This window comes from Nycticebus coucang, chromosome 8 (genome assembly GCF_027406575.1).
Source record: "Nycticebus coucang isolate mNycCou1 chromosome 8, mNycCou1.pri, whole genome shotgun sequence".
NCBI lineage: Eukaryota > Metazoa > Chordata > Mammalia > Primates > Lorisidae > Nycticebus > Nycticebus coucang.
The window spans coordinates 128243718-128264965 of record NC_069787.1 but is presented as its reverse complement, the minus strand read 5'-3'; the positions used below and the strand labels follow the sequence as shown (position 1 = coordinate 128264965).

Sequence of the window (21248 nt, the reverse complement as noted above, 5' to 3'; positions counted from 1 at the left end):
TCAAGGCCCACAGAGAAGGCTGACTAACTGGGAGGTAGGGAGTCAAGGCCCACAGAGAAGGCAGACTAACTGGGAGGTCAGAGTCAAGGCCCACAGAGAAGGCTGACTAACTGGGAGGTCAGAGTCAAGGCCCACAGAGAAGGCTGACTAACTGGGAGGTCAGAGTCAAGGCCCACAGAGAAGGCAGACTAACTGGGAGGTCAGAGTCAAGGCCCGCAGAGAAGGCAGACTAACTGGGAGGTCAGAGTCAAGGCTCATAGAGAAGGCTGACTAACTGGGAGGTCAGAGTCAAGGCTCACAGAGAAGGCAGACTAACTGGGAGGTCAGAGTCAAGGCCCACAGAGAAGGCAGACTAACTGGGAGGTCAGAGTCAAGGCTCACAGAGAAGGCTGACTAACTGGGAGGTCAGAGTCAAGGCTCACAGAGAAGGCAGACTAACCGGGAGGTCAGAGTCAAGGCCCACAGAGAAGGCAGACTAACTGGGAGGTCAGAGTCAAGGCCCACAGAGAAGGCAGACTAACTGGGAGGTCTGAGGAACAGCACACAGGGAACCTTGGACTCTGTACACAGGCAACATCTCTCTGAAAGCAGAACAGTGCAGATGTAAAAGCAGAGTAAGGAGAACATTCAAAGCAGAGCTAAGTCAGCGTCAAAGAGTCTATCCTTATTATGAGTTTGTTAAAGAAACATTTGCTGAACAGAAGTCTGCTGACCGCGTGAAGGAACGAGGAAGCAGTAAGTGAGCTGGTACCACCTCTGCTTCCCAGGATACCAGCGTACAAGGAGATACGGTGACGGTCAAGAAATAAAAAAGCTGTAAGGTCCTGAAAGAAGAGTTTGATATGTGTTACGTCAGGGAACGGAGAGTGCATTCTATTTTTCTTTTCTTTTTTTTTGGAGTTTTTGGCCGGGGCTGGGTTTGAACCCGCCATCTCCGGCATATGGGGCCAGCGCCCTCCTCCTTTGAGCCACAGGCACCACCCTGGAGAGTGAATTCTAAAATGAGTGGACGTGGAGAACGGAAGAGGGGTACAGAACAACGGGAACAAAGGAAGAGCCTCCATGCCGAGAACAAGCTTGGAATGGTGCTCAGTGAGTATTTGTTGACAAGATAATTGGAGTCCAAGAAAAAATGATTAAGGAAGCATGAGGATCTGCTCTATGAGGAGACTCTTTCCATGTACTTGCATAATGCCCTTTCTCTTTTTTTTTTTTTGTAGACACAGAGTCTCACTTTATGGCCCTCGGTAGAGTGCCGTGGCCTCACACATCTCACAGCAACCTCCAACTCCTGGGCTTAAGCGATTCTCTTGCCTCAGCCTCCCGAGCAGCTGGGACTACAGGCGCCTGCCACAACGCCCGGCTATTTTTTTTGTTGCAGTTTGGCCGGGGCCGGGTTTGAACCCGCCACCCCCGGTATAGGGGGCCTCCCCATGATGCCCTTTGAAAACACTGCCTGCTCACCGTCTGCCCTGCCAACATGACCACACATTATCTAATGGAAGGAACCAAACCAGACCTTTCACCATTTACTCTCAGCACTTAGAATGGCGCACAGTATGTGTGAGTGGAAATGGAGGGAAAGAAGAAGGGGGTGAGATGAGAAAAAGGAGAAAGGGAGAAAGGGTAAGGATAAGGGAGGAAGTAAGGACGGCAGGTAAAAATCACGCTCCCTACTCCTGAAGCCGAGGCCCTGACTCCCTGGCCAGGTTTCAGCAAAATAAAATTCTTCTGTATCAGTTCAAAACAATATATTCATATAATAATCGTAGTCCCAAGGTTTCTGAATGAGTTTGGTTTGAAATTTTCTCTCTCAGGCTGTGCCTGGGGCTCAAAGGAGGAGGGCGCCGGCCCCATATATTGGAGGTGGTGGGTTCAAACCCAGCCCCGGCCAAAAACTGCAAAAGAAAAAATTTTTTTTCTGTCTCATTTTCACCATAAATGCACTTCTCCCTAACAAATATGGTATTTCAATGAATGCTTCAATTTTTTTTTCATTATCATGATTGAAAACAAAGAATTTTATTAATTATATATACACTGTGGTTTTTACTTTCACTCCTCATTTTTAAGGTGGTAAAGTCTTAAATTTAGAAGAGCTTTAGTCCATTTTCTCTTCTAAAGCAAGAGATGTTCCAGCGTGCCTGAAAACTAGAGCTTCCTTGTAAACTCCTGTACTCCCAGGGAGTTTAGTAACCTAAAATTAGCAACCTTCTCCCTTCCAGCACATTGATAATTGTTCTTTAATGGCATACCAGTTTGCCAATACCTTTTATAAAATAAGTCCCTGAAATAAAATATTAACTAAGGTATAGGAACTTATATGTCAATCTTATTCCAAATTTACATTTATTTATTAGCATATGGGGAAAAATGCAACTCAAAGACCTCTCACCGTGTCTTTGTGATGAGGCATGACATTAACCTTCCATGCACTATCTAAATCAACTTGAAAACCTGTCTCGGGTCTCCTGCCAGTCTGAGTGGGTTCCTCTTAAACAGTGGTTCTCAACCTGTGGGTCGCAACCCCTCTGTAACAATGAAAATACATCCTGCATATCAGATATTTACATTACGACCCATAACAATAGCACAATTACAGTTATGAAGTAGCAATGAAAATAATTTTATGGTTGGGGGTCACCACAACATGAGGAGCTGTATTAAAGGGTCATGGCATTAGGAAGGTTGAGAACCACTGCTCTTAAACATTCCTCGGAAGTCTTGGAATCCTGCTTATAGCATTTGGAGTCACAGGAGTGTCTCAGAAAAAGGAAAGGAGGTCCTGACATCTGGGTGCACAGCATGGGTGCATAGCATTTGGAGTCACAGGAGTGTCTCAGAAGAAGGAAACGAGGTCCTGACATCTGCTTTTAAGTTATCTTCAAACATGATTACATAAAATAAAACAAACTATGAGTATTAACTTTTAACAAAAGCTATGCATGTGTACAAGGTGAACTTTCTATACTACAGTGAATATTACGATGAAGGAAAAAAAGGATTACTTAAAAATGCATGTCCTTTTTTAACCACAAGGAAAATACAGAAGAAGTTTAAGTTTTTCTGAAATCTCGGTATATCTTTTGATGGCTTGGACTTGGATTCTTTGGAGGTTAAGATTTTGGACAGCCTGGAGTATAAAAATGGTTGGCCGGCTGCTACAGCCAATAATTATTTTTGAGCATAAACTCTGGCTCATTTGAGGTGAACCCTTTTTATGTCTCCTAGAAGCATTTCCTGGTCTGCTGTATCCAGTGATACCCTGTAAAATACTTCCAGCTCTGAGAGACCCAATTTACTAACCAGTTGTGTGTTGTCTGCAGGAAAGGAAAATTTGATGGGGTAGAAAGTCAGCTTTCCCAAATATACTTTCCCATGAAAAATGTACCAGAAAAATGTACCCATCTATTACATAATAGTTTGTTTAGCTTAATCAAACTTAATTAATCAAACTTAATTTGATTTCTCTATTTTTTGACAAAAAACTATTGGCCTATAAATGTGCAGGGATCGGATCATCTTTCCCAAAATAGTTACAATGCCATGACTGTCCAAGTTAATTTTAAATTGTGGAATTATTAATTTCCCCTTCCCAGAATAATTAGAAGCAAGGATTAATTCATGTAACTACTATAAAATAAAGCACAATGGATGTTTTTAACCTGTAAGAATAAATACTCAAATCAATGCATCTTTTCTCATCCTCAAATTTCTCACCTCTTTATAGAGGTGAGAAAAATTTATAAATTTATAAATTTCTCACCTCTTTTTCTACTTTATTCTAAACAGAGAGAACAATGTTATTATTTTAACTGGTAATGTCATTCTTCTCAGACCTGAGGTTTATTTATTATTTCTATTCTGGTCTTCTTTTTTAGAAGTTTGCATTCAAGACTGAATAGCTTTCAAAAAGAGAAACTTTGTATCTGAACAGTGGGCTGCTTTCTTTAACTCTGGTTGACAGCCCTACCAGAGCAAGTAAACCGAGTTTACCTAGTAAATGCAGTTTGCATTGAATTTGGCAACAATCCACCCTTCAAACTGCCAGCAGCTCCCCAGGAGACTTGGATCATCAGCTAATTTCAGCTAAAAATGATTCCTACAGTGGGTTTCTTCCATTAATGATTCTTAAGAGCCAATTAATTGTCAGCGGTGTTAAAACTAACTTTTCCCAGAGGTCTCCGAGGTGCATTAAAGCCTCTGTTCACTTCCTGGCCACTGAGAACCGGTGACACTCATTCCAGTGAGGTGTCATCATGACAGCTGATCTGTATACTGAAGTGACAACTTCAGGAAGCCCAGCCTTTCCAGAGCCATCCTGCTTGAATTCTTTTTGTTTTGTGAGTTAAGGTTCCATGGAGGAAAAATATTGGAATAGCTCTTTATCATCATCATTACGACTATCATGGTCAGAATCAGACCGTGTATGTTTTCCTGAAGTCGTCCCCGCACCAGCAAAAAAAAATCAAACAGAACTACAGTGACTTAGCATCTGCATCAGTACTTTTAATATAGCCCAAATTAGCTTAGCTATATCTCAAAAAAAATCATTTTTTCAGGTTGTTAACCACAATGTCTTATAAAATGAAGCATGTTTACTGTCATTTTGCAAAAGTCATTTCTTCCTTTATGAATTTGGCAAGGAAGAATTTCAAAGATACCAGTGTGGGTTTGTTACTGTGCACCAGCCAAAGCTGTCAGACCTCATTACCTCCAAGACAAAAATTACAAACTAACGTATTAAATGCTTGAATAGAAACGCACCGTGCACCCTCTCTGTTCCGTGGTAATGGGAGGACACCAGCAGCCGGCAGGCTGCACTACAGCCGCCTCACCTCCCCCTCAGCATCACAGGGTACAGATGTGGAGGAATGATAAACATCCGAGCAAAATCGAATTGCTGGATTTATTGCCGGCAGGACCCAGGAGCGCTTCTGTTCCTGTGAATGTGGTGCATTTATTTTAACAAACCCCAATTCAAGGGTCTGTCACAAGGCAAACACACTTCTTATCTGGCTGAATATTTAGCATAGCAGCTTCCAGCTTCAATTTATCTCCTTAAAAAGGGAACTAGAAGTCAATTTGAAAGGTTTGTTCTGATTCTATAAAATTAATCGCTTTCGGTGATTATATAGTGATGTCATCCTGGCTGAAGTGGGTTGGTTTTTTTTAAGTATTTCTAATTTTATAGTCACTTAAAAAAAAAAAAAAAAAAGGCAGGCCGGGCACAGTGGCTCACGCCTGTAGTCCCAGTGGTGTGGGAGGCTGAGGCGGGTAGATTGCTTGAGCTCAGAGGTTCAAGACCTGTATGTAACAGCAGTGAGCCAGAGTAAGACCCCTTCTCTACTAACATCAAAACTAGCCAGACGTTGTGGTGGGTGTCTGTAATCCCCGCTACTGGGGAGGCAAGGGGACAGAGCATGGCCAGAGAAAGAACATCTAAAAAAAAAAAAAAGAAGAAGGAAAATGAACAACAACAAAAAAAAGTACTTCAAATGAAGAATGAACAAGCAAGCTGAAATTAAAAAAAATAAAAAATAAAAAAAATTAAAAAAAAAAAGCACTTTTGTTTCTGAATGAGGTTTATGCTGGCAGACATGATAGTTAAGTCCTTGAACACAGTTTGCATCTCCAAAACAGAATGATGAGGTCACATTTTAAAACCCATCACACTGACAGTGGTGAGCCCTCCCTCCTCCAGTGATGTACTTATCACACACACAGCAAAGAACCCCGAATTATTTCCCTCGTCTAGATTTCAGTGGTAAACTCCAGCTTTATTTTCTTAATTTATTCATATTTACAGTGACACCTGGGAGATATAGGCTGGCAAAAAGGAAGTGAGGGAGGTTAACTATAAGATGACAGGTACTGGGCGGCGCCTGTGGCTCAGTGAGTAGGGCGCCGGCCCCATATGCCAAGGGTGGCGGGTTCAAACCCAGCCCCAGCCAAACTGCAACAAAAAAATAGCCGGGTGCTGTGGCGGGCGCCTGTAGTCCCAGCTACTTGGGAGGCTGAGGCAAGAGAATCGCTTAAGCCCAGGAGTTGGAGATTGCTGTGAGCTGTGTGATGCCACAGCACTCTACCAAGGGCCATAAAGTGAGACTCTGTCTCTACAAAAAAAAAAAAAAAAAAAAAGATGACAGGTACATTGGTCTGTCCAGAGCACAAGGGAAATATGAACTTCACCCTATACTGGATGGAGTCATTCTTTTGTCCTCACCAGGAAGATACTGTGCCTGCCTCTCATATTTCCAATCTATAAATTTCTAAAACTGAAAAGCCATGGAAAACTTTGGAGAAAATTTAGATCACCTTGGAAGGAATAAATTAGGAAGAATGTGAGCTTTGGAGTAAGACTGATACGGTGTGAATTCTGACTCTACTTACCTACCCACCACCTGCTGGGTGACCCAGTCTCAGTTTTCTTCTTTGTAAAGTGGAGGGATGTAATGCCTACTCCAGTGGGCTGTTGAGAGGATGAGATATGTTGTATGAACACTGGAAAATGCAATGGGCATTAGCTATTGTTATTATTTGATTTTAAATAGTCATTTGAATTTACCTATTAAATTTGTTTCCATGCCACAATACTGAATTTCCCAGTCATAGAATAAAACTCTGGGTTATAATACCTACTTTCAGCAATTTTATTAAGACTGTCATTTTTTTATTGGTCAATGACAGAAAAGTCTGCTCAGCTGTGAACAGCTTCTTCCATGCTTGAGACTTTGGGCGTGTGGCACGGAGCTCCCGTGGACGTGTGGGTATACGTTTCACTTTTCCTTAAGCAATTCTCCCCCACTTTTATGTTCTACCATGGACAGTTGTGAGTCAATCAGAATAAAAAGAAAATGCTTTATTGTCTGCTCATGTTTTGTTCAATATTTCTTTTCCAGTATCATAACAATTGTATATATTATTGCTTTTAGAGTGTAGTTTAATCTAACACTTTTTTTTTAATTGAGCACTTGTAATAATCAATACATCATGGAAATAGATCATCAGCAAGCTGTTTCTTCTTTCTGGGAGGGTATGTTTCAGAAAGGTGAATGAAAAAGTAACCGAATGATTGTAATATTATGTGAAGTGGCATATGAGAAAAAGAAAATCCTAAAAAATATTTATGCATTATGGGAACCAGAAACAGCTTCAGTTGGCATTTGGTGTGAGCTGTGATGTGTGCGTAGGACCCCTTTAAGTTGGAAAAAAAATTGGAGTAGGTTGGGGGAATGACAGGTACAAAAGTAAGGGAAGAAGTCGGCAGAGCAAGCTGGATGTACACGGCAGAGTTGACGGAGTTCGTATTGCAGAAGAGCCTAAAGGCTTAGGTGAGATTTTTCTCCTTAAATTATGAGCAAACACTGAACATGTTTGAATAAGGAAATAACATGATAAAAAAAACTTTTTCCTGGCCTTAAAAGGATGAACCTCGCAGCAATTTGAAGGCAATAAGTTAATGGGAAAAGATGAGATATTGGGACATGAATAGAATCCCATTTCAGAACGTAATTAATGAGGGCCTGAACCCTAAGCCTCCGGTGATACTACACAGTTCTCTTGGTAAAATACTTATTACAGAACTTTGTTCAATTAGGTACTTAACAATGGTGAAAGGGATGGATGTGTTCTTCGTACAGAGCTAGGTAATCCCCTCTTTTCATGCATTCCAACTCATTACCATATTCTCTTTCCCACATACTAGAGGAAGAGCCCAAATGGCAAGACTCCCACCTGGTCCCCTTGGTGCGACCTCAGGAGCAGGGTGTAGCACCCTCTGCTTCTATTCACTGTAGCAAAAATCGTGACCAGAGAGCAGCCTGGAACGGCTCCATTGCCGGTGGACTCTCTTCTGGGAAGCTATCAGAGGCCATGTAAAGTGCTGAACAGCCTTGAAATATGTCTCCTTTGCTCCATGTCTGGAAAATGAGTAAAATTTTCTCCAATGTACTCAAAGTGGTCTTTTAATAATCCTTTCAATGGCCCTCTGAACCAAAACTTTGTGCAAGAGTTACTATTCTGTTCTTACAAATGGGGAAAGCAGAGACAGGAAGATTAAGTGGCTTGCCTGAGGTCACCTGGCATGTCAATTTTAGAGCCGCGTCTCCAGCCCATTAGCCTTGTGCTGCACCATTATGGGTGTGCTCCTGTGAGCCGCACGAATGGCCCTGTGTATCAATATCACGGTACATTCTGGGTCCTTAGACATATAGAAGAACACTATGAAAACCACAGAAAAAAGCACTAAACTCGCCAAAAGGAAGATCAGTGGATTATACTACCCTTCTCTCTTCCTTGTATTTATATCTTATTTTATAAACTTCTAACATAAGCTAAAGAATTTTGAATTGTTTTCTGTTGTTGTTTTGTAGGAAGCCTTTAAGTTTTTACACACTTTATCCACTTCCTCATCAAAGTCGAAGTTACTGCAGTATAAAGTTGGGCCCAGTAAGACAGCACGCAGCTCAGACGGCGCGTGTCATGTATTCGATTTTGAGGCCACCCGCTGCGGGGCACAGCCTCTAGGTTTCTGCGAACACTGCAGGGAGAAGATGTGAAATGCTCGGTGTGATACGAAGGTAGGACCAACCGAGGGCCTCGGGGGCCAGATGCTGTCAGAGTGTGGCAATGTGGCCCTCGGTCCGGATCCCAGAGAGGATTTATTGGGATTCAAACAAAGAAGTTTACAGAAAATAATGCAGGGGGGAAAATTACAAAACAAGTGACAAAACATGTTACAATGTATATATAGCAGGAAGTGCTGGGAGTGTAAATGTGGCTGTTTCTTTGTGGGGAGGTATCTCGTGTGGGAAACACAGGCGTGGACACCTCCTGCTTATGGATCTGACTGGTATTTGCCGTGGCTATTTCTGCCTAGCTAAGAGACTACTTAGGCCTACGTAAGGCTGCAACTTTTGCTGCTGACACTTCTCACTCCTTCCTGTGCGTGTGGCTACAACTTAGCTACAGTCACATGCCTGCTTTGTTACAGCTCAGTATCTTTTGCCACTTCCCTGCATATCCCGTTCCCTGTGCATATCTTGAGATCTGTTTGCTACGTGTTTCCCACACATATAATTTCTTACCTTATGACTCTCACAATCATGTTGCAATAATGCCACATAAAAGATGTTGAAACTCCAAATATGGTACATAATAAATTAAGTATTTAGATTCATTTGAAATGTTTCAGGTTTAAGTAATAGGAAACCCAGCAACCAGGGACTTAAACTGTAAAGATAAGTATTGTTTATTCAGTAACAAGTCTAGAGGTTGGTAGCCTCTGGATTAATAATTTAGCAACATAATGATGTCATCAGACACCCGGGCTTCTGTTCTGACACCTTTTCCATAATGACTTTTTCTTTTTTTTTTTTTTTTTTGTGGAGACAGAGTCTCACTCTATGGCCCTCGGTAGAGTGCCGTGGCCTCACACAGCCCACAGCAACCTCCAACTCCTGGGCTCAAGCATTTTCCTGCCTCAGCCTCCTGAGCAGCTGGGACCACAGGCGCCTGCCACAACACCCGGCCATTTTTTTTTTTTTTTTTTTGGTTGCAGTTCAGCCGGGGCCGGGCTTGAATCTGCTACCTTTGGTATATGGGGCCGGTGCCCCACCGACTGAGCCACAGGCACCACCCCATAATGACTGTTTCTTACCTCATGGTGACAAGAGGGCTGCTATAGTTCAGGCATTGCATCCTTGTTCAAGAAGCAAAGAAGTACGAGTAGCAGTAACAGCAAACAACAGTCAGGTGCCTAGATCTTTTATCTAGAAAGAGAAGCTTTATCAGTAGCTTTTTAAAAGAATTTTATTTATATTTCATTAATCAGAACTTGAGTATGAAGCCACATATAGCTGTAAGACAAACTAGAAAAAATACTACCCTGCTTTTACTAGCAGGAGAAAGAAAGGAAGATGGGGGAGAAAAACCAAGTGCCAGACATAATTCTTTTATGAATCAATGGAAATTTTTAAAATGCCGTATTCATACTTTTTATTTCATTTATTTTGTAAAGCTACCCTTCAGGCAAGGCAAAGTATCTAGAAAGAAATCAGAGAGATGAAGGAAATAGGGTCATAAATGAAGAAGTATTGAGGAAAATGATTTTTGAAAAAGGGAAGGGAAGAACTCTGGTATGATTGAACAAGATAAATGGCATATTTTAAAAAAGGGATCCCTATACACTTTTGAAATACTCTGTGAAAATCACCCGGAAAAATGTGGGTCACACGAGTCAGATTATCTGAGCTCATATTTTGAGTTCTTAATTTTTCACTGCTTTAATAATAATGTCATGGCCAGGATTATTTTCTAAAAATTGTTTCATGTGGCATTACTGAAACCCTTTTAGTGAAATAACCTTTCACTTTTCAATCATGCAGCAATTGCAAATGAATACTGGAAAGTTCACTTGCTTGTCTTACTGATTTCTACCACCTGCTCTAAATGTACCTAAGAGATTCCTGGAGTCTCTGTACAATTGGGGCCACAGCAGATAATTGAATTTTCTGCCTACAGATCCCAGGAGTCAGAAATTTTCCTCCAGGTGGCTCAAGCTCAAGAAGTGACCAACCTGTCAGTATTCAACAAAACTCCAATCGGCAGAAACATCAGACCTGGTACAAGAGGGTGCCTGAAATGGCTCCTCAGAGCTGATGATGTAACAGTTTCCAGTTGCTACCGTCACTCTGCTCCCTGCATTTTCATAAAGTATTTTATTTTTCAGCCATGCCCTCAAGCAAGTCAGTCAAGAGTGGTACCAGGTTTAAATTGAATAAATAAAATAAATAATGTTGTTCATTATAATATCTTCATGCTGGGCAGTACGAAAGGCTTTTTAGTCTCATATCCTGAGCTTCAATAAGTGCTAAATACCCTCCTTGGTAAAGAAAGAAGCTGGGTTAACCTGCTGTTCCTCTGTTCATATTTACTCCCCTGATAATAACTGTCAGCAACATAAAAACAGACCTGCATTGATCAATTATAATGTGATAAGCCCTGTGCTAAGTGCTCTGTATGTGTCTTTTTGTTTATTCCCTGTAATAAATTTGTGAGGTAGGCAACATTATCTCATTTTATAGATAAGGAAACAGAGTCACAGATATTCAGAAATGTGTCAAAAATAAAATACCTTAAGTTGCATGTCACAAGGCTAGCTTTTGAACTAGTGGTACTAACAGCCTGCTTCTACCAAAGTTACTCCAGTTTTTACCAATACTCCATAAAAAAAAAAAAACCCATTCTCTTTGTATTCTATCATTCTAGAACTATTATAAACCTCTCAAACCAGTAATAAAAAAATGCTATTTCTAATATTAGAGTGTTTCAAGTAGCACAGGGCTTGCTATTCAGAAGATTCTTAATAAATGGTTATTGAATCGAAACATGCTCTTTATTTGTTTATGCATCATCCTTTATTTTCTAAGGAGCTTTGCCTTATTAAACTAAAAATGAATGCAATGGATTGGGGGGCTGGCTCTAGTTATTGCCACCAGCAAGCCTTAACATACCATCTGCTATGTGACGTGTTCTCTAGCAAGGCAGATCTAGTGGTGACAGGCAACCACATGGAGTCGAACAATTCATAGCTTAATTGTCTTCTAAGTTTTTATAGAACCAAGAAAAGTCTTGACCCTACCAAGCAAGCTGGCAGAAAAGAAATGTGTCTTCTTAAAGCCTTCTGACCTTGAAACAGTCATCTCAAAAACTTCCTCCACTCCCAGGCAGGAATGTTTACTCACCATCCTGTGTGCAAAGGAAAATGAGAGTATTGAAATGTGCTTCACTGCAATGTGCTTCACATTTAAAGAAATACTTGGGTGCATTTTCAGCCCACTTGTTATTTCCAAAGGAATCTCGTAAGATAAGGTGTGGAAAATGCCGCAGTGTTTACGGGGCCTAACTCTCTATATATCTAAGAGATATCTGTCTTCTAAAGAATATCTGAGGGCCAAGCAGGGGTCAACAAACATTCATTTACAAAGCAGTATAAAAACTCACGACAAATACTGAGTCAGCTTTACCCAAATAACACTCATCTATTGAGGCACCAATTCATTATTTTTTATAAGATTTTCTATCTCTTGTTCTTCATCTTAAAAAAAAATACTTTCTAAAAATGTTATGTCCTGAATATCACTACACACACACACAAACACACACACACACACACACACACACACACTCCGTTCACACGTAAAGGAATCTGTTCTAGTTAAAAGCATAATGGAAGTCTTAGTTGACACTTCTGGTGGTATAATCTGTTGTCATCACTTACCTATATTGACTTTGTTTCCTCCTATGTAAAAATCAATACAGTAACGGTGCCCTCTACCATCAATTGCCACTATCCAGGGTGCTCTATAAAGTCACTACAAAGATGGAATTGGCAAGTGGGTCCCCCCCTTAAGCCACACATACAGCCTTTTTGCACTTAGGAACAGTAGTCACACTCCAGTGTTATGCTTAGGGGCCATTTTAAACAGTGATATCAGAAATACTACAAAATGTAGTATCAGATAAGACCACGAAAATGACACTTGTTTTTTATTAGAGTTTAAATAAAAAGGCAGAGTATGAACTTGCTGAGCCTCAGCTGTGAATGTGCTTGTTGGGAGACTCAAATTCTCACGACTTTGTACATGTCTGGGAATGATCTTGAACATGCTTGGAGTATCAATTTTGGGGGCTGTAAATGAATTTTAGCAAATAGGCAAATTTGCAAATGTAGAATCTGTAAATATTGAGGATCAGTGTTACTTGGAAATATTAAAGATCAAATTCTGTTTGACTCAGGTAGAATTCTTCAGATTATACAGAAGTTCTAGAATTTACTCCTCATTAATATGTCAGGGGTATACAGACTTTGTGCTCTAATTTTTGCATGATCCTAGGCCTTAGAAGTTGAAGAGGACATGGTCTTCTAACAGGGGTAGATGAAGATGCTGATTTGAAAGATGAAAATGCTGATTCAGTGCCTGTAGCTCAAGCGGCCGGGATGCTAGCCGCATACAGTAGAGCTGGCAAGTTCGAGTCTAGCCCGGGCCCACCAAACAACAATGACAACTACAACCAAAAAATAGCTGGCCATTGCAGCAGGCACCTGTAGTCCCAGCTACTTGGGAGGCTGAGGCAAGAGAATCATTAAAGCTCGAGAGTTTGAGGTTGCTGTGAGCTGTGATGGTACAGCACTCTACAGAGGGTGACATACTGAGACTCTGGCAAAAAAAAAAAAAAGAAAAGGATAAAGAAAAGAAAAGAAAGAAAATGCTGATTTGCAAGGAACCCTTGCAAGAAAGAAAAAGGTACTCGTAAATTGATCGTGTTATTGAGGTTCTAAATGATGTTCACTCATTCATCTACCTGGCAAATCATTAATATTACAGGTATTACGGCAGGTGGCAGCAGGTAAGCAGAATGGAATACAGCTTCTCCCCACCAGTGACCTTCTCCGCTTCTTGGGGGAATGTACACACCCCAGACTTGTGTGGCTCTGTCAGTTGGTGCAGGAAATGGCAACACAGACTTGGGTTCATCCCCTTTTGTATCTCCTCAAACTAATGTGTTCTCCTGGACAGATAACACTGAGAAATTGGGATGGAGATTAAACAAAACAAAAATTTTTTTTTTTCATTTCCTTAGAGTTAGCATAAGGCTGGAATGTACATAAAACAAGATAAAAATTGTCAAAGGATATATTCACGTTGCTCCATTGTAATTATTAACGTTGGAACCAAGTCATGCCATTATCATAAGACACCATCATCATAAGGCAGCTGCTTGTTTTCCTTGAATGAATGACTATTTGGGGAAGCACCACAGACTGATTTCTAGAACATTATTATTTTTAAAGACATACTGGAAATTGTGGGTAAGAGCCCTTCCCTGCAGTTTAAGGATCTCAGAACACAATACAACTCTGTAACAAATCAGTTACAATCTTTTGTCAACAGAGTGTGAGCTGAAACACAAGGCCGGCAAGAGTAACTTAGGGTCCTGGAATTGAATTTTCAATGTATAAAATGAAGAAAGAGCAACGCAAGTTCATTCATAGTTGATCCGAGTCTGAACTTACATTAAAAGTGATTCACCTCTTTTCTAGATCTCACTGTCAGTGGGGGTAGCATCATCCATCATTGCAGTCAGTATGTGACAGAAAGATTTTTAAGTCATGTCTTAAAGTCAGTTTTTCATTATTCTTTTCTTAACTGTAGCTATTCAATTCTCAAGAGTTGGATAGTGTGCATATTTTATCTTCATTTTTCCTGTATTTTCATAGGTTCTAAGAGACGTTCTTTGTATTTTGTCATTAATTTTATCTTTTCTTTTCGATTTTATATTTTAAAAAAAGTAAATTGGTAAAAGAGGAAGTAATTGTAATTGTCCGACTTCTCATGTTAACAGAACGCTAAAGTACTTGTTTATTCTTTGCACAAGAAAGGAAATACATTTCCACATTTGTAAATATTAAAATTCAGAGTAGCAGAGTTCAACATCAGCAATCACGTGACTATAACTTTATGATAGAATTACTATTAGTTCAATTGTTCCACACATTTCTTACTAATTTACTAATACTCCATTGATAATTTTTAGATCTCTATTTGCTTCAACCATCCACCCAAGCTAGCTAAATTATATTTGAATGAGATACAAATGAGAATTCAAGCTAAATTAGTACTCAAGCTAATTTTTTCCCCTTTCTTTGGATCTCTCCACACATTTCAATGGGCTGTTTCCCACTATTATTTAGTGTTTTAGTTCCGTGCTCCTGAACATGAAGTGAAAGAGAGGTCACAAAAGAACCAGCGTGAGGACATATGATGCAGAAAAAGAAGCAGGACACGGAGCCATAAATGACGGTCTGGTCAGGCCCACATGTCCAAAAAAGTCATCATCATTTTTTCCCAATTTTCATAAAAACAACAGGGAGCAGGGGAGACGTGAAGGTGGAAAATTATTATCTAGAATGCTATTACGGAAAATAAAATAAGCTAGAAAAAACTGTAGAATAAAGACCATCAATTTGGCGGTTTATAATAAACACCAAATTATTGCATAAATCTGAAATGAGTTCTTACCCTAACAGTTCTATCTGAAAATATTATTAGAGTCTGTCTTCAAACTCTGAAGATGCTTCTCTGTATCTATTTTTTAAATCAACTTCCAGTCTTTTCTGTTTCCCCACAAATCTAACCATGTAATGATATTTGCCCAAAACAAGGTTGGTTTCTTACAGATCATCTACAGTGAAATAGTCATATAAGGAAATGCAGCTCTCTTGTGGATTTCGAGACCTGCTAAATAGTTACAAACAGTTGTCAGATGCACCTGGAAAATCCTGAGACATGTTTCCAGGGAAGGAAGGACAGTCACTAGTCTGTAAGTACGTTATGGGGAGTCTTCTGTTTTCTAGGAATCTTACCAAAGCAAGGCTGGTATCTGGAAGCCACCGAACCACACTGTCTAATTTAAATGGGTGCTATGTGGAGTTTTCTTCTGTGTCCAAGAATTAATTCTTCCATATATTATCTTTTGATGAAAGACTGGAAAAGGAAGTCGCACATTTAGGGCCCTTTATGTCGGGTACCTTACCAGAAGTTTTTACAGACGATTTCATTTGATATTCATATGAACCCTGAAAAGAGGGTCAACCCATTTTTATTCTTATTTTTATTTTTTACTGATGAGTACTTTTAGGATCAAAGAGGAAACCTGAATTTGACAAATGACTTAAAAATTTTACAACTATTAAGCTGGAAACAAAATCTAATTCCATCTGGACTCCGTTACATACCACTCTGCTTTGGTCTTTGGAGTTGTGAAGACTTTTCTATCTTCAAGAAGCCACTATACTAACGCTGACAGCCTTGAGGAGATTGTATCTCATTTTCCTGTCAGGAGAGGAAACCTTATTTTTGGTCAGTACTTCAGGAAGAATCCACTTTCTCCTGTATGCGAGAATAAAAGCCAGGAACGGCATCATAGCTAGAGGACAGAACTCTTGGATAAAAGAAAGGAGACAAAGTTTAGGCATCTATTTCCAGCTTTACTAAGGGCCAGACTGGCCCATATAATCCTTCCCTGATATTTTGTTAAACTAGATTTATTTAATGAGCCGTTTAAACCTACCACATGTTCATAAAATAAAAGGGGGCAGGGATTTTACCCTTTTAGGATATTAAGATATACATTTCCCAGAGTCCCAGGGAAATAATAGGTGATGTTATTTCCCCCATGCCTATATCTTTTCTTCATTCATTGATTGCAAATGACTTTGAGTATAGACTTACCAATGTATTCCCCAAGTGTTTTTCTTCTGCATAAAACATGAAATTGTCAAGAGTGGAGGACTACACAGGTCACTGCAGCCACTGGAAGTCATTGATTCCTGCATTTATTTCCTCTAGATTTCAGATCTATTTTTCATGCTGCTTGTCATATAGGGTTGACATGTGTCACAAGCTGCTACTACACACTAAAATGACGCATAACTGTGAGGTGACATTTTAAAAGAATAATACATTTTAAATGCTTCTCTGTTTATTTTGATGTACTTAGATAATTGCCAGAACCCAACATTTATATGAGTACCATGAATAAAATAAAGTTTTCCTCACTCAGAAAAGCTAATAAACAACAAAAATCAAACAGGGCCTCCAACTTCATTTTTTTTTTTCTGACTTTAAAGGCACAGAGTTAACAATGTTATTAAGCTGTCATTGAAGATTCACTGATGATAACCTTTCAGCTCTCTTCTTGATATCTCAGAGTTTTAGATTTCAGCCCTTGGGATTCTCATCTAATTGTGGCACTGATTTTCTCTGAGCTATCTGAAGATCCCTTTATTTGCTGAGGATCAATTTTTTCTCATCTTTTAAATCATGCCTCTTCTCTGGAAATTATTATAGGCCAAAGTAAATGAGGACTAGGAGAGGAAAGAAAGTCATTTTAATCTTTATTCAAGTATTCCTGTAATGAGGTGGGTATACATATTCTCTATTTATAGATAGAGCAATATGAGTTAGTTATGTTAATAGAACAATGTTAGGACAGGGAAGCCAGACTTGCCAGAAGTTGGTGACACAGAGTCTACACAGACAGTCTAGGTAGAGAGACATAAGCTCCTATCTCTGATTCACTGTGGAAATGTGCAAAGCAAACATAAAGTGTTCACCGTGCCACATGTGACTGACCTTTCTCTCCTAACACACACAGATCCACTCATGTGCACAGACACAGAAGCACACACTACTATCTGGACTCACGTCCCAAACATGAGCAGAATTAAAATGCTAGCACAATTGGGTGGTAGCTGTGGCTCAGTGAGTAGGGCGCTGACCCCATATACCAAGGGTGGCGGGTTCAAACCCAACCCCGGCCAAACTGCAACAAAAAAATAGTCAGACGTTGTGGCGGGCTCCTGTAGTCCCAGCTACTTGGGAGGCTAAGGCAAGAGAATCACCTAAGCCCAAGAGGTGGAGGTTGCTGTGAGCTGTGATGCCATGGCACTCTACCAAGGGTGACAAAGTGACTAGTTTTATTTATTTAAAAAATAAATAAATAATGCTAGCACAATCTTCTATTTGGGCAAATTCTTTGTGCAGAGTGGACAATAAGGCAAAGACAAGTTCAATATTAATAAGATTTTTTTTCAAAAAAGCATTGTCTGTAGAAAAATATTGGACACTATTTTTCCACATTATTAGTGTTTCTCTTTGACACTTGGTTTTCAGTTGTTGGGAAAGAAAGCTGAGTTCCACCTGGCTGGCCTGGCTCTGTATTTGGTCCTTTCTAATCTTTTCTGTCTCAGTTCTCGCCACTTGTTCTCGTTATTTTTGCTGTATAATTATAACCTATTAGGTTGAGCTGCATGAAAATGCCAATATTTAGAGTGTCAGGCCTATATAAAGGTGAATTTCCTACATTTCAGCCGCTAACCTTAGTTCGCCAGTCTCCCACACTGCCTCCCTCTGGACTCTGGCCCTCGCTGACGCTCTCTTGACCTGCTTCTCCACACCCAGCCCCTTCCTGCCTTCATTTGACGATCTCCAACTCATCTTTTAGGTCTCTTTTCTTTGCCTGTCCCCCCAGCCAACTTTTCACTGAAAAGTGGACTCTTTCTAAGCAGAAAAAAAAAAAAAAAATTTAGAATCTAATCTTTATTATTCTCACATATAGCTGTCTACAGAATCTACTGTTTGGAACTCAACTCCATTGAATCCCTTCCTCTGTTTTCTTTATTATTCCTTCTCTGATAACTTGCCCCACTGTGGAGATACTTGCATAGGTGGGGAATTTATTCATGCTTCGTGGTAATGAAAGCTTCTTTCAGTGGCATTCACCTTTCTCAGCCAGATAAGCAATCACATCTACCTGCTGTAAATGTGTTATTCTCTAAATAGGAAAAATTCCCCAACCCCTATGCTTTCTGCTCAAAACTAGTTTTGTGTAGGGACAGTCGCTTTTATTATAGTCATGGGGAAAGCTACATTTTTCACTGTTTAGATGCTCGGTACAATTCCAGGTGCTGCCAGTCTTTAATCTGATTCTTATTGATATGGATTGAATATCTGTTCTACATTAGGATGCTTCTGAAAAAGAGCCCCACAGATGTCATTATAGATCCAAATATTGCTCCTGCTGCAGTCTGAGCTTGAATCTTTTGACGTGGATAAAACTTTCCTACTCAGCAAAATCTATTGCTGATTTTAAGAGAACTTTTCTAATACATTCCCAGTAAGCCACTAAGTTGACAACAGTATAGTCAGAACTCTTTATTTTTATTCTTTTTTAAGAAAAAGAGATCACCCTAGGGGTATAAATATAGCTATCATTGAAATACAAACTAAAAAAAAAAAAAAAAAAAACTAAAGCATTTTTCTTCAAAAAAAATTCCTCAAGATCTTTAAAATATGACAGTGGAGCTTCAATAGGGAGTGCGTTGAAATTATATATTGCTTTGGGTAGTATGGACATTTTGATAATGTTGATTCTTCCCAGCCATGAGCATGGTATGTTTTTCCATTTGTTAACATTTTCAGCTATTTCTTTTCTTAGAGTTTCATAGTTCTCTTTATAGAGATCTTTCACGTCTTTTGTTAGGTAAATTCCCAAATATTTCATCTTCTTTGGCACTACTGTGAATGGGATAGAGTCCTTAACTGCTTTTTCAACTTGACTGTTGTTGGTGTATATAAAGGCTACCGATTTATGGATGTTGGTTTTGTAACCTGAGACGCTGCTGTATTCCTTGATCAAAGAAGACAGGCGCACGGCCTTCAGACATATGAAAAAATGTTTATCATCTTTAATCATCAGAGAAACGCAAATCAAAACTACTTTGAGATATCATCTAACTCCAGTGAGACTAGCCTATATCACAAAATCTCAAGACCAGAGATGTTGGCGTGGATGTGGAGAAAAGGGAACACTTCTGCACTGCTGGTGGGAATGCAAATTAATACATTCCTTTTGGAAAGATATATGGAGAACACTCAGAGATCTAAAAATAGATCTGCCATTCAATCCTGTAATTCCTCTGCTGGGCATATACCCAGAAGACCAAAAATCACAACATAACAAAGATATTTGTACCAGAATGTTTATTGCAGCCCAATTCATAATTGCTAAGTCATGGAAGAAGCCCAAGTGCCCATCGATCCACGAATGGATTAATAAATTGTGGTATATGTACACCATGGAAAATTATGCAACCTTAAAGAAAGATGGAGACTTTACCTCTTTCATGTTTACATGGATGGAGCTGGAACATATTCTTCTTAGTAAAGTATCTCAAGAATGGAAGAAAAAGTACCCAATATACTCAGCCCTACTATGAAACTAATTTGGGGCTCTCACATGAAAGCTATAACCCAGTTACAACCTAAGAATAGGGGGAAGTGGGAAAGGGAGGGGAGGGAGGGGGCTGGTGGGTAGGGAGGGGGATGGGTGGGATAATACCTGTGGTGCATCTTACAGGGGTATTTGCGAAACTTGGTAAATGTAGAATGTAAATGTTTTGGCACAGTAACTGAGATAATGCCAGGAAGGCTACGTTAACCATTATGATGAAAATGTGTCAAATGGTCTATGAAGCGAGTGTATGATGCCCCATGATCATATCAATGTATACAGTTATGATTTAATAAAAAAAAATTCCTCGATATATTCTATAATTATTACCAGACTAGAGCTATAAACATGAAGGAAAGAATAAGAAAATACTGACATTTGGACAATTGACTACCCACAATTAGTCACTTGTTTAATTTCTGAAAAATCTAATATTTAGGAACAATAATTACTGAATTTAGCACATTTATAAACAAAATATAGTACCCCACCCAAAAAAGGGAAAGAAAATTTCACCTATATAAAAACACAGAAGTATTCTGGAATATGACCCTAGATATACCAAAAGTATAAAGAAAGGAATTCTAGAACTACATGTTCCACATCAAAATTAACCTGGAATTAAACTATCTATGGTACAAAATTTATTCATTTGTTTCTTTTAACAACTAGATACCAATATTTAGTGAGTTTTTATTATGTGCCAAACACCGTACTTGGGCACTAAAAAAACATAGTTAATGATCTTCAGAGCCTAATGAATCGATCCTTTAGTCTAGTAGGAGGTAAGAACAAATCAACACTAAAGGATAGTGGAAGTAACAGTACCATGATTCACCACTTCACCTACCACGACACAGGGCAGACATCTAGAGAACCCCTTTCTGTAGAAACTGAACAGGTTACAAAAATTCACAGGCAGTCTTAACAAATCTCCCATCACCCTAACTTGCTCCCACTAACCAGTAAACGCCAGGAACCGTCTAATGGGTAATTTCACCATCTCGGCAAGAACATTGAGCAGGCTGGAGAATTCGAGACTTGTTTTCTATTGTTATGTGGGTTTTCATTTTTGGTGTTGTTTTTCATGGATTTATAATCAATTAGCCGCAGAGACGCACTGTGGTGGAAAAACGCTTCTGAGATTTATGGTCACATTCATTTTTTTCATGCTTCTACTTTCTAAAAGTTTATGGCAGTTGTGTTTTTTTTTTCTTCTGTGCAACCCCAACTCCTCCTTCATGCACAAAGAGCTTAAAATTAAAAAGCCTTTCATGTGATGGTGAATAAAAACGATAATGATCAAAATCACCAGGCTGTCTGGAAGAGATCTTTAAAGAGGATTATTGCACTATATAATGTAACAAAAAGGAAGCAACAAAGAAAAA

The 21248-nt window shown here is 39.5% G+C and overlaps 1 pseudogene; it reads left to right on the top strand.

The window, feature by feature from the left end:
- The first annotated feature begins 1001 nt into the window (after nucleotides 1-1001).
- LOC128591440 (KATNB1-like protein 1) overlaps nucleotides 1002-21248 on the top strand; it is a 77020-nt pseudogene continuing 56773 nt past the window's right edge.